Source organism: Schistocerca gregaria, chromosome 2 (assembly GCF_023897955.1).
Source record: "Schistocerca gregaria isolate iqSchGreg1 chromosome 2, iqSchGreg1.2, whole genome shotgun sequence".
Taxonomy (NCBI): domain Eukaryota; kingdom Metazoa; phylum Arthropoda; class Insecta; order Orthoptera; family Acrididae; genus Schistocerca; species Schistocerca gregaria.
The window spans coordinates 123,004,462-123,019,001 of NC_064921.1; the positions used below are offsets into that span (position 1 = coordinate 123,004,462).

Here is a 14,540-nt window from a genome sequence, read left to right on the forward strand (position 1 = left end):
GTTGCTAGGTACGATTTCTCATGTTTCCTTGCAGTGTGCTTGCGTGTTCCTTGAGTGCATTACGACATGCTAGTCAGTAAGAGTGTGACAGTTCAAGAAGTAAGTAATGAGTGGCCGATGTGATTTACGAATGCAGAAAAAGCCAGCACGCTCATGGTGTAAGGAGAATGTAAGAAGAATGCGGCAAGATATCCAAACAGACGTGAACTATATAGGCAGTTATTTATTAACCTCTTCAACCAGTTGAGTGGAAGTGGTAGTGTAACACCTAGGAAATATTAGTGACGCCAGAGGAGGGGGAAATTAACGTTCTCGCTAGTAGTAGGGAGATGGGGTTTTCAACATGCATTTGACATCAAACTGATATGAAGATCAATTACATTGATCAATTAATGAGCCCCACCCCATCCCCACACCCTCTCCTGACCACAGCCCATTCTTCCCCTGCCCCCTCCCCCTCCCCAAGCGGAAATTTCGAATTTTTGTGAGAATTTCTTGGTCCCAGAACTGGGCAGATGTCCCACCCCACCCCCTACCCAGTAATTTTCAGGAAATTGAAACTGGCAGTGCCCTTTCCAGGACTCGGACCCTGATTCTACTGGATGAGAAGCCCAAGTGCATGGTTCTCTTTTTATCCAGGAAAGCATCAAAGACAGCAGTCAACTCGCACGTGTCACTGTTACCTCAATACACATACAGCAGAATGTTGCCTTGATGAAAACTAGAAGATTGTATCCCCAGTTCACAGTGCTTCCATCTTGCCATTTTCCTGTATTCCTCTTGCTGTAGTGTACTCGTTCCCATGTACAAAAATTGTTCTGCAACAATCAGAAACATGCAAGTACTCCCTCAATTTCCCCATATTTTGGCGTATTTTCCCTCAATTTATACTTATTTTCAATCATTTTATCGATTTTATGTCACTTCTATCCATGTGAATATGACATAACTTCTTGTTCCGTGAACCAATAGCTGTATATTTAATAGGATCGCCACATATGTTTGGGTAATAGACATGAATGCCCCCTGAGAGACACAGACCTCCTTCTGACTGCAGTACCTGTATGTAGTTTGGAGATGTGTCGCAACACTGTAGCAAAATCTTCGTCCTTCCTCCATGCCATGTATGATGTGTAGTCTTCCTAACTTTCCCAACAAGAAACAGCACCGTAACTGCTCTTACTATCTCTTCTACTACCTTGTGTTGCAGGGGAAAGCTTCGTTTGGCTCTCGCCTTACACACTGTACGCAGTTGGAGGAGCGATGACTCCATGTTCTCATTTCCACTGTGGTCAAAGAGCGCTCCTGTCGCGTTAGCTCGTCCTGTTTCCCCACAGGATGCAGATGGTCTTAGATGTAGCGCTCTCTGACTTCCATAAGGGTCAGACTTAAATTGGGACGGTCACATGGACTAAGCTGCAGGGAGGTCAGGGCACAGACTTAGGAGCAGTTATAAGAAGCAGAGGGACTGCCTAAAAACAGCGCTGGAATTCTTGGTGTATGGGATCCTTAGCAGATACGTTCGGAAAAGGGTGACTCGTTTCCAGATACGAGAGTGACACGAATATGATACACCAGTGGCTGTAATCACTAAAAGTCGTCTCTACAGGATCAAACACAAATACGTAGTTGAATGGATAGACTTGATTCCAAATTGTAGACAGCGTTTTAGACAGTATTTCTGACTGAAAGCGTAACGCTATCAGCGATCTGTGTGTGCTTGTGGACTCAAGACCGCTTCTTATTCATGGTGGTGGTAACATAGGCGTTATGATCGTGTTTTTAATAGCGTGGTCCTCACGCTAAATTTATGTTGTGGGCTCTGGAATTCGTCTGTGATCAGCTTCAGATGTCATTTCTCAATAGTGTATCTTGAAAAGCACGTTGTGTTCCCTCCTTGGATTCCCAGTTGTCCTACTTGGCGAGTGCAATCCGACTGCTGAAAAAAAAAAGAATAAAAAAATTTAAAAAATCTCACCATGCAAATTGACTCTCGTGACCAATTTAATTAATTATACTATCAAATTGATGTCGATTATGTGCCTCCTGGCGGGTGGAAGAGATGTCTATGGTGCTACGGAATGATTCTTGACAAGCGTTTCTTTCCTTTTTTTTCGTTGCGGCGATATCTTTTCACGAAATTTTAATCTCCGACCTACACAGGGCGAGACAGCCTCGCACTATTTGTTTCGTAAACGCTAATGTGGTATAGAATCACATTAGTAAAAGGGGACCTGTCATAGTGAACAAAACAGGTACGTTCCCTTGAAATACAGCTTCATGTTGTCAACGTAGAAGGAATGTTTCTTTTTTCCGACATGTTGCCCAATGGCATGAAAGATTGTATTCTCTAATGACATTTTAATGCGCATGACAGTATATTTAGAGACACTGAACGCAAGAGATGGTCTCACGTCGTGTAATTTGTTCAACAAGCTGGAAGAAGTTGATTAATATAGATTATTACGTTTTTTCTTCGGAGTTTAAATTATCGCTTTTTCTTTATTCTGGTGATGGTTCTAAAATAGTGAGGACATTCTGTGGTGATCAGTAATTTTTTCAGTAAAATACTCGAATTTTTTTCTTGATTTTACACATGGTGGACATGTTTCTGCTGATCATTTGTGATCGATTGCGGCGCCCTTCGTTGGACGCCACAGAATAATGAGATGCAGATTGTATCCTGCAGTTGATTGTAAAAGATATGTCGATTTTGGTCATAAAACTAGAAGTAAATGGACTGCGCCTATTTTCGTGAAAAGAGGACATTTATAATCGTCGCAATTGTGGTTTGTTGTTTTTTTTTAACTTATGATTGATTATAGATGTGTTGACGTCAGATACAGTTGTTCTCTATCGACGAAAGGAGGCTGCTGCGGGCGTGGGGGAGGAGGGGCATGTCTGCTGTGGTGGTCGCCACACACAGCCGTTCTCTGTCCAGGGAGTGGCGAGTGGGTGATGTGTCGCTATATTTTAGATGAACAAGTTGCACTTCAGATGGCTGTCCATTTATCTCTCATTGTTTACTTGACCATACACACTACTGTGTTGGTATATGACCGTCGCCTTAAGGAGACAGCCAGATGGCGGAAATCGAAGTGCGGGCAGCGACCGCAGAGGGCTGACAGCAAAGGGCAGGCAGTGAGGGCGCAGAAAAACTACGAGACGCTTGGCAGAGCAGTTGGCCATTTCAAGATGCCTGCCCCCGCCCTCCCACTGTAGGTGGATGGAGGGAGGGGGTGGAGGGAGGGAGGAAGAGGGCCTCGATTTTCGGCAGTTTGTGGACGCCTATGCAGGAGAACGCACGTTCAACTACCGCAGCCTTTTAGGACAACGATTTTCCCCAGTGCACGTGCTACATTATAGCCTGTTCATTACAAGTTCTGGTTTTTTCAAAACAATTTCGAAGTGTATTTAGAATTGTGATGCACTTTTTCTCAATCATTTGCGGGATCGTGTATTGGCTTGGTTACCTGGGCTGTAGGTGATTTTTGAGCAGGTGTATGTAGCTATCCCTGACGTCAAACAACGATAGATCCTGTATACTTACAGGTAATGCACTATTTTAACTCCTCTCTGCCCAACACCAGCATCTCGTCAGATGACGATAGCTCGTGTCAAAAACAATAAATATAGTACCTTCCATCCCTGCCTTTTTCTGGCCAGCTTGTAGGTATAAGATAGAGTTTGTGTGTGTCTGTCGCTAGTTTCGAATGGTACTGCGAAATTTTTTCCCAGCAGGATAACACCAGTTGTATGGTATCGTCAGTTTTTGAGCTGTAATTTACTTTTATGCCGTCCTTGTGTAGCACTATGCATATAGTTGTGTAATTATCCCCAATCTTTATGATTAATTACGTAATTAGGACCGATATCTGCTTCATTCTCCCAACCAAAGCAAATAAAGTACACTAACCTGACCTTCCTCTCCCACATCTGGACAATTTCCATGTGTTGGGGGGGGGGGGGGGGGGGGGGCGTGCACTTAAGCTTTCTATCCAGTAGGATCAGGGTTCGAGTCTCAGAAAGGGCTCCGCCATTTTTAATTTCCCGTCAATGCCAAGCGCCTCTGGCGGTTTGATTGTGTTAGGGGGGTGCACTTGGGCCTTCCGCCCTGGAAGACTAGGGTTCGAATACCAGAAAGGGCACCACCAATTTTAATTTCCTACCAATTCCTGGTTGGGAGATGGGGTGGGATGTCAGCAGAGCCCTGGGACAAAGAAACTCCCGCCAAAATTCGAAATTCCTTGCAAAATTCGAAATTCCCGCGAATAGGATGGATTGGGGAAGGGCTAGGTTGGGGAGGGGGCAGGGGCTGGAGCCCACACACAGGCTGGGGAAAACACGTGACATCATCTGCGGGTGGGGGTGAGCATCTTGGGGGGGGGGGGGGGGTGAAGGTGGGTGGAGATGAGTGGGGGGGGTGATTAATTGATCAATTTAATTAATTTGCATATCAATTTGCTACAAAAAGTGTCCTCATAAGCCCAACTCCCTACTACTCTTACTGTTGTTGCAGTTGATCCGCATGTTTGCTCCCAGCAATCGCACAAGGAAGTGACATAAGTCAGTTATGTGTCCTATGCACTCTATATCGATGTGTTCCATCCATATCACATCTCTCTCGGTCAGGAGCTGCATGGAAACGATTATGAGAACTGTGTTAACTTCCGTATGTGGCCATTAGGATACTCCAAATATATCATGTATCTTGTTTAGCGACAAAGCCACGTTTACCAATCATGGCCAGGTAAACCACCGAAACATACATTACTAGTCAGTTGACAGTCCCCATTGGTTCGTCAGGTGGAACGTCAGTGTGCAAAGGTGCGGTGTAGGATAGTAAACTATCATCTCATAGGCTCGTTTTTCATTAACAGAACATTGAATGCACACGAGTATTGCTCTGTCCTAACGGACCATCTTCCGCGAACGGTAAAAGACGGATGCTACAAGACGCCCTTTCCAGATTACGAGAAACCAGCCCATAGTACAGTAAGTTTTACGATACGTCTTCACGAATTGTCTCAAAATCGTTGGATTTGGTGCACAAGACCAGTACTTTGGCCGGACCGTTTCCCGGTTTCGAGGCCTGTAGACTTTTTTTCCGTGGGGAAAGGACACAATATGTACACCCGATAACATGCAACCGGCGCAGCAGTCGTTCCATTCCAGACTGGAATCCTGTATTCCGATGCCGTTTGTCATTTTGAACACAACTGGTGATGGTCAGTTGCCTTGTTACTGGTCAGAATCCACGTAATTATTGTATGCGCTGGCGATGTGGGAACTTTTAAAAATACGATGTCTCGTAAAGACTCTCACTAGAATGCTTCGACAAACACCAATGACGTCCTAATTTACCCTACATTTAGTTTGTTAATGCCAATAGACATTATTCCATTTAAAAATGTATGTTTGCAAAAAAAATAAACTTTCTAATAGTTATCACACTGTGCTATTTGGCTAACAATACGAGGTACTGACTACCAGTCCTCCCTGTGATACCGCACGTCAGTAGCACTTTCCATTTCTGCAATATTTGCGGCGCAAGTTTTAAGTGATTCAGGCTGTTTATTCCGACTAGCAGCTATTTTGCCCTTTCTCAATTGATGCAAGGGATCGAGTGTACGGACGGCACGCTGTGGCGCTTAGCAAGCAGTGTGGGGAAGGTATAGTTTACGCTGGGGATGGTTCTGTGATGTTTTGGAGGTCGTTAATGCACTAACGTGGGCCTACTATCTCAGGTGGAAGCGTTCACTTGTAGCTGATGACTGTTAATCGTGGCGCTCTTTTTGTGTTTATATTTGCAAACGCCAATTCTCTTCTCTTAGCGCTGGAGGCTGACAGCCATGCCGCAGCAGCCGAATGCCACCCTTACGGTTTAAATAATTCTGACCCCCCATATCTGGGATTCACAGTCAAGTAATTCTTGTTAAACGATGTCATGGTCGCCTTTGATGGTAAAATTATTTATTTAAAAACCACTTTTGCAATTATCACCGAGCGAGTTGGCGCAGTGGTTAGCACACTGGACTCGCATTCGGGAGGACGACGGTTCAATCCCGTCTCCGGCCATCCTGATTTAGGTTTTCCGTGATTTCCCTAAATCGCTTCAGGCAAATGCCGTTATGGTTCCTTTGAAAGGGCACGGCCGATTTCCTTCCCAATCCTTCCCTAACACGAGCTTGCGCTCCGTCTCTAATGACCTCGTTGTCGACGGGACGTTAAACACTAACCACCACCACCACCCAATTATCATAATCTGTCATGTGGTGAAGCACACTTCCGCAGAATTACATTTGATAATTGCCACGCAGTCGAAGCTACAACAGTGGTTTTTGAACACATACGACGGCTATTCAGAAAGTAGGAAACGTTTCCGTCTAACGCCGATAGGTGCGGGCCAGTCGCGTGTATTTTGGTATGTACGTGCTCAGCAGCTCAGTCGGCATTAATCCGTGACTGCGGGAACTTCTCTACGCGTCTGGTTTCTTAGATATTCGAATTTGAAATGTGCGTTGCAATCTAAAATCCCGCCAGTTGTGAGGTGCGGTCTGTGATATGGTTTTTGTCGGCAAAAAACCTTAAACCTATAGACATTTATCGTGAGCTGTGCGAAGTGTACGGAAACAACGTAATGAGCGAATTTGCCGTCCGGAAATAGCGCATTCGGTTTAAAAATGGCCGACCCAACGTTCACGATGAAGAGAAGAGTGGACGCCCGAGCATTGTGACTGACGATCTTGTCACCGAAGTTGATGAAACGATTCGTGAAAACCGTCGCTTCACAGTATCGGAGCTTTCTCTTTCTTTTCCACATGTTTCACGGACTTTGTTGTTTGAAATTGTCACTCAAAATCTGGGCTACCACAAATTTTGTGCACGATGCTTGCCCAAAATGCTTACAGAGCACCGTAAAGAACAGCGAATGGGGGCAATGTTGACATTTCTGGAGACCTACCACATACATGGTGATTCATTAGTGGATCGAATCGTAACCGGTGACGAGATTTGGTGACACACGTCAATTGCGAGACAAAATTACAGTCTATGGAGCGGGGGCACACAAGGTCCCCCCAAAAACCAAGAAAATGTTTGCAAACCTTGTCAGCAAGGAAGCTGATGGCGACAGAGTTTTGGGATAGGCAAGGTGTGCTTCTTATTATTTTCTCGGACGTGGAGCAACCATAAATTCTGCCTAGTACTGTCAAACTGTGCACAGCCTTAGAAAAACAGTTCAAAACAAACGCTGAGGAAAGCTGACGACCAAAATTTTGTTTTTGCACGATAATGCTCGACCTCACATTGCAAACCGCGCTAAAGAACTCACTCCTTAATTCATTCAAATGGGAAATTTTCCCTCATCCGCCATACAGCCCCGATCTTGGACCAAGCGACTTCCACTTGTTTCCCAAAATGAAGGACGTCCGCGGTGGCCAAGTGGTTCTAGGCGCTTCAGTCCGGAACCGCGCGAATGCTACGGTCGCAGGTTCGAATCCTGCCTTGGGCACGGATGTGTTTGCTGTCCTTACGTTAGTTAGGTTTAAGCAGTTCTAAGTTCTAGGGGACTGATGTCCTCAGATGTTAAGTCCCATAGTGCTCAGCGACATTTGAACCATTTGAACCCAAGATGAAGAACTGGCTTGCAACGCAGCACTTTGATGAAGACGCGGTACTCCAGGCGGGCGTGACTCACTGGCTGAAGTTTCAGGCGGCAGAATTTTCGAAGGTCTCTCAAAGCTTGTCCACCGCTATGATAAGTTCCTCTATGTGTTTGGTGAATATGTGGAAAAGTTGTACGTCAGTCGCTCTTTCAGATGTATATAATAAAATGTATTTCTTGCACTTCGTTTTTTTTTTTAATGCCAAAACGTTCCCTACTTTCTGAATAGCCCACGTACAATGACGGAAACATATCGCAACATCAAGAAAGAATTTTGCGATATAAACGAAAGTTGGTAGGCGTGTTTCTACTTGTGAAATATCAAGTCTATTCCCATTTAGCATCAGTTGCATAACAGCGGCGATAATTGAGGCTGTATATCAGGTTTGCTAGAAACACACGCTGTAAACTACGATCATCTTTAATTTTGTTAAGCTCTAAACCCTCAGTAGTTTTTAATAGCTACTAAAATACAAATTTTTAGATTAGGAGTGACCTATACCCATCACGCATTGCTGGTTAAATGCCTCAAGGGCCATCTGTCCTCTCTGAGGTCTTCCTTGTAGTGAAAAGAAGCAACGGAATAAAGCAGTTTTTATTTTTCCAGGTGCTTTTCGCCTCAGTTTATCACGGTATTATCGGTGGCAGTGTGTGTAATATTGCTGCGCTCGTGCTCTACTGTTAGTGAAGCTGTTGTTCTGCCTGTAGCACTAAACATAGTTTTCATCAAACGGCACACACACTCTACTACCATGTCGTGTTAAGCGCATCAGTCGGAGAGAGCATCATCATTTAATTTTGCTCCAGCGCTGCCGTTATAGTCGTTGTTCGTGATTTTCCATTGCTTCTGACAGCTGAGAGACGATGGTAAGAAAGAAAATGAGGACCTTAGGAAAGTAGCCTTCCGCGACAGTTGTAGTTTACGTTCGAAGTTCTTCTGTGTTGGTACTGTATCAATCTCGCAGAATCGTCTGCTGATACGTTTCGACCTTCACATCGATGTTTTATTCGGGTAATTGGTTACACTCTGTGGCACAAAGCCAAACTTTCGTTAATTAATCTATAGTATTCCCAGCGTTTCTCGTCATGATTTTTTTCATTTGCTTTCTGGACGTGCCCATAAGAGCATCTCGATAGTGAATATATCGATTACGATGATACGAATGTAGGGACAACACAGCACTTAGATCTCGAGTGAAGAGAATCTCCGACACTGCTGGGAATCTGACCCATGCCCTTTCGATTAACAATCCGCCACCCTGAATGCGGACATTTATAACTATGATGATTGGCTGTAGAATGAATCTGCCGTTATTGAAGAAAGCGTTCACTAGTAGCCGACGGCTGTTAATCGTGGCGCTGTGTTTGTGTTTACATTTGCAAACGCCAATTCTCTTCTCTAAGCGCTGGAGGCCTACAGCCTTGCCGCAGCAGCCGAATGCCACCATTACGATTTTAGTAATTCTCTCTCCTCATTCCTCGGATCCACAGTCAAGTAGTTCTATTTAAAGGCTGTCATGGTCACCTTTGACGCTAAGATTATTTCTTTAAAAATGGTTCAAATGGCTCTGAGCACTCTGGAACTTAACTTCTTAGGTCACCAGTCCCCTAGAACTTAGAACTACTTAAACCTAACTAACCCAAGGACATCACACACATCCATGCCCGAGGCAGGATTCGAAGCTGCGACCGTAGCGGTCGCGCTGTTCCAGACTGAAGCGCCTAGAACCGCTCGGCCACAGCTGCCGGCCATTTATTTAAAAATCACTTTTGCAATTATCAAGGTCTGACATGAGGTGAAGCACATTTTCGCCGAATTCCACTTGATAATGGCCGTGAATTATGAACAGGTGCTCGATCGTTTTGAAAGATGGAGTCGCCATCCCTGAATTGCTCTTTATCTGTGGGAAGCAAGAAGGTGCTTAAAACATCAATATAGTCCTGTGCTATGATAGTGCCGTGCAAAACAACAAGGGACGACCACACCATAACACCATGGCCTCCGAATTTTACTTTTGGCGCTACACGTGCTAACAGAAGACATTCACTGGGCATTCGCCATACACTTACCCTGCCATCGGATCGCCACATTGTGTACCGTAATTCCACACAACGTTTTTCCACCGTTCAATCGTCCAATGTTTACTTTTCTTACACCAAGCGATGAGTCGTTTGGCATTTACCGGCTCGATGTGTTGCTTATGAGCAGCCACTCGACCATGAAATCCAAATTGTCTCACCTCCCGCCTAACTATCTTAGTACTTGCTATTGAGTCTGAAACAGATTGGAATTCCTGTGTGATGGTCTGGATATATGTCTGCCTATTACACATTACGACCCTCTTCAACTGTCGGCGGTCTCTGGCAGTCTACAGACGAGGTCGGCCTGTATGCTTTTGTGCTGTACGTGTCCCGTCAGGTTTCCACTTCAGTATCACATCGGAAACAGTGGACCTAGGGATGTTAAGGAGTGGAAATCTCGCTTACAGACATATGACGCAAGTGACACTGAGTCACCTGACCACGTTCGAAGTCCGTGAGTTACACAGGGCGCCCCATTCTGCTCTCTCACGTTGTCTATTGACTACTGAGGTCGCTGATATGGAGTACCTGGCAGCAGGTGACAGCACGATGCACCTAATACGAAAAACGCATATTTTTGGGGGTGTCCGTATACTTTTGATCACGTAGTGCAACTGTGCTAGAAAATCCATTTCCAATCTTAACATGTAAAGACGACAGAGGAAAACAGTTTTCGTCTTTCGGAAGATGTGTCGCATGTTAACGTAGGGAACGCCGTCTAGTTGGAAACAGCGGATACAGAATACTGCCGTTCCTCACAGCCATCGAAAAAAGGAAGGAAGATCATGATTTGACGTCCCAGTGATAACGAGGTCATTACAGACATTTCAAAGGAACCATCCTAGAATTTTGCTGAAGCGATTTAGGGAAGTCGTGGAAAACCTAAATCTGGGTGGCCAGACGCGTGTTTGAACTGTCGTCCTCCCGTCCGCTCTGCTAACCACTGCAAAATCTCGCTGGCCACAGCCGGGCAGCCGAGAACACGAGGTGGATCGCTTCTGGAACTCTTTGGCTACCCTATAGGAGGGAAACTCGAAATATTAGGTTCATGCATTAATGCGTACCATTTTCCCAGAAACTCAACAGATACGTATAACAGAGGCTTTAGTCATCAATGATATGTTCTCCTTCAGTGTTTAAAACAGTCTGCCAGCGCTAGGGTAGCTTTTAGATTCGGCGACTGTAGAAAATACGTGGTTTTGAGGCGACAAACTCGTCGAGCCATGTTCGGAGCGCATTTTCATCCGGAGAGGAAGTCCTTGGAAGGTTGTTCGACAAGCAGCAGAGAAGGTGAAAGTCTGAGGGCGCAAGATGAGGTGAATAAGGAGGAGTCGGAATAACTTCCCAATCCAACTCCTGCATAGTGTTTTTTGTAGTCTAGCACTGTGAGGGCGGGCGTTACCGTGGGGCAGCGGCACTTCATGCGCACTTCGTAGTCTTGTTCTTGGACTTCTTCTGCAAGACGTCTCACTTGTTCACACTAAATGTCAACCGTGTTGACTACACCTCTGGGAAGTTATTCGTAGCCCACCACACCGTCGCTGTCCCACCAGATGTTTAATATTATCTTTTGTAGACGCGAGCACGTCTTTATGCGGGGAGTTGCTGCTCTGCTTGCGCTCAACCGTCCCTTTCTTTTCCTTACGTTAGCGTAAAGATAAGTTTCTCGTCGCCAATAACGATACAGGATATGAATGGTCGGTGATGGTTACGAACCAACTGATGACGATCGAACAGAGATACACATATGGCCACCTGCTGATTTTTATGATTTCGGCATAGAGCATGCGGTACTCATACACCCGATTTTTTAACATTCCCCATTGCATGCAAATATCGCACGATGGTTGAATGAACACAGTTCATCAGGTTTGCCGGTTCTCGAGTACAATGACGCGGACCATTGAGGATTAATGCGTTTAAACGATCTTCATCAAACATCGAAGGTCTTCCTCAACGTGGAGGGTCATTAACGCCGAAAAGATTCTCCTAAAATAAGACAACCATTTTCTTGCAGTGCCCTGTACAAACGCATTATCCTCATACACGACGTGATTGTTTCAGGCTGCCCCTGCTGCTGTAGCCCCTGTATTTGAACTCAAATAGAAGAATGTCACAACTGTTCCAATTTCTCCACTGGCCATTCCATTTTCTAGCGTCCATAGCTCCACTCACTCACTATCTCTAAAAGACAAAAAGAAAATCTCTAAACTCAAATAGCAACAGCTAATTACAAATATAAAATGACAATCAATAAACAAATCCATAGCAACCGGAAACGCTATCAACTTACGCATCAGCCTAATAATATCTCGAATAAGTAAAATCATGGAGAGCGAGTCAATAAGCTGATGATTGGAGAAACAGCGCAAATTACACTAGGTGATAGAAACTTCAATAGAGACACCAGGTACGCAGTTATTAATGCATAGAACTGTACACTAGATAAAGAACGAACGCAGTCTCGTAGTTTACCGCACGATGCGATTGTTGCCACTACAAATGACACTGGCTAGAGAGCGCAGAAATGGTCTAAGGAAGTAGAGGGCGCCGCCTCAGTATAAGCCATTTCCATGACGTAATACAGTCAGTCAAATGCAGTTCCCTCACATAAAAGTGGGAGCCTCCCCAGTTTCACGACATCGGGACTTATTCCTTGACGACGCTATCGAAAGCTTGGAATTTTATTCGAATTTGACTTGGCAAATTACAGTCAGCTTTTTTATCCGAGGTCAGCCACTTGATTTCAAAGTAAGACACAGTGGTCATTCTTGGATCTTGGGTAAGCCGTAACCTTACTTGGCAGAAACACTTTTTGAAATGAGGCGTCCGGAATTATCGTTCTGTAGCTTTGAATTTCTTTGCAGTGAATCAGTGTTTCTTAAAACGTTCGAGAAGAGTCTATATATACTTGCAGTACACGGCTTCCAACTACAGTTGAAACATTTCTCTGTTGCATGTGACCGATTCCAAGACAACACTAGTTGGTTGGTTGTTTTGGAGAAGGAGACCAGACAGCGAGGTCATAGATCTCATCGGATTAGAGAAGGACGGGGAAGGAAGTCGACCATGCCCTTTGAAAGGAACCATCCCGGCATTTGCTTGGAGCGATTTAGGGAGATCACGGAAAACCTAAATCAAGATGGCCGGACGGTGGGTTGAACCGTCGTCCTCCCCAGACAACAGTAGTGTTTCATTCAAAGGCAGTTAAGATAAAGACGTTATTTCTCTTCCATATCTCGTCGACACTTTCCTTTCGGCTGTGATGCTATCGAATTCTGGAGAAGGAGCGCTACGGGAAATTCCTGAAATATCTCGTCTTATAGCCTCAGCTTCTGCCCTGCGGAGACGAATGAACCAGAGAAATACTACGATTAGATTAACGGAAGCTTCTCAGTAAACCACAATGTGCCGAAGGTTCCCGGAATAAGACCTCAACAAGCAGGCCGAAACGTCCGATCGCATTATCTGCAACAATGACGTAATACCAGAAGCTACAGACATTTTGTAAGTAGCCTGTTTATTTGTTGGCACCGCTGTAGACTGTGTTAATATCGCTGACAGCGCTCTGTGCCCTCGGCAACAGACTCTATGGTTGGACGGACTAGCAGTTAGCGAGTTGACAGAGAAGTGCATGAACACGTTTTTTTCTTAGTGGAGACTCAGTGTTGGTAGGACACGCAAGTGAGGTGAGATGAAACTTCTTACAAGGGAAGATGCAAGGAAAGGTATGATAATGCATGTACAGTCGATAATGTTGGATAGTGGAGTTATTGACAACTATATAATTTTTGGAGCTGGATGGCAAAATTTTCTATATTTATTGTTTGCTCTCCAACCAAATCTTTCTTTTGCCAACCATATGCCGCCTACTAGTTAGAGTCTGTAGCAGTCTTTTTATTTAGTTGGCCGTAGTTGCTGTTTGCTGTAATTGCTGTAGTTCGTGTTATGAAGATTTTCTGTGAGGTAATTGAGTTATAAAAGAGAATGGGGTTTCAACTATCGAGATTCGTGACTGAAATGAGTTAACGCAATTAACAGAATTAAAGGTAGTTTCATATTTCTCTAATTTCATATTTTTTGGATTTGTATTATTGTTAGGATTTCTTGCTATTCAGGGCGATTCTTTTGTGTTCATTATCGGAAGTCACGTTGTCAATGTATAGCAGTCAGATGTGTTGGGCTTGTATATTGTGGCTAATAAATGAATACGTTAAGTTTGAGTTGTGTTTGTAAGAGAAAATTCTGTTGGTCAGTGCTTAGTAAAAAAATAATTAAAGACTGTTTCAGTTTAATATTGTCAAGAAGTGTAAAACAGTATGTGTGATTACTACCAGAAATCCTACAAAAAAGCTGGAAACATCTACTTCACTCGAAAGCCGAACGAAGAGCGTTTGAAATTAAGAATTTCCCATAAATCACCGGGAAAAGCGCTATATGAAAGGTCGAAGTTGGTCGACACTGTGCGATTTCAGAACTCTTATGCTACTTTTAATTGATTTATCCTGGCACACAGGATACTAATTTCTATGACATTGACTGCCATTAGTTTTTACAATATACTCGTATTAACGGCCAAAGATGTGAAATGTTGCCTCACTGCACACTAGCTATGTCAATGGAATCATAAGAAAACCAATGAACAGGAGAATTTGCAGCAATGTGTGGCATCGTCTATGTATCAATTGTTGTTTTTGATATTGACTGTTGAAGGACTCCGCGACTGTCCATAAACCGCGGCCAATCATTATCTCGATAATGACTCTTATACTGAAAACCAGTGAAGCAATCA

At 44.3% G+C, this 14,540-nt stretch overlaps 1 protein-coding gene across 1 annotated transcript in view; it reads right to left on the minus strand.

Moving 5' to 3' along the window:
- Positions 1-14,540, minus strand: part of LOC126336487 (uncharacterized) — a 237,498-nt gene that overhangs the window by 115,149 nt on the left and 107,809 nt on the right. The gene's annotated exons all lie outside the window — the stretch shown is intronic.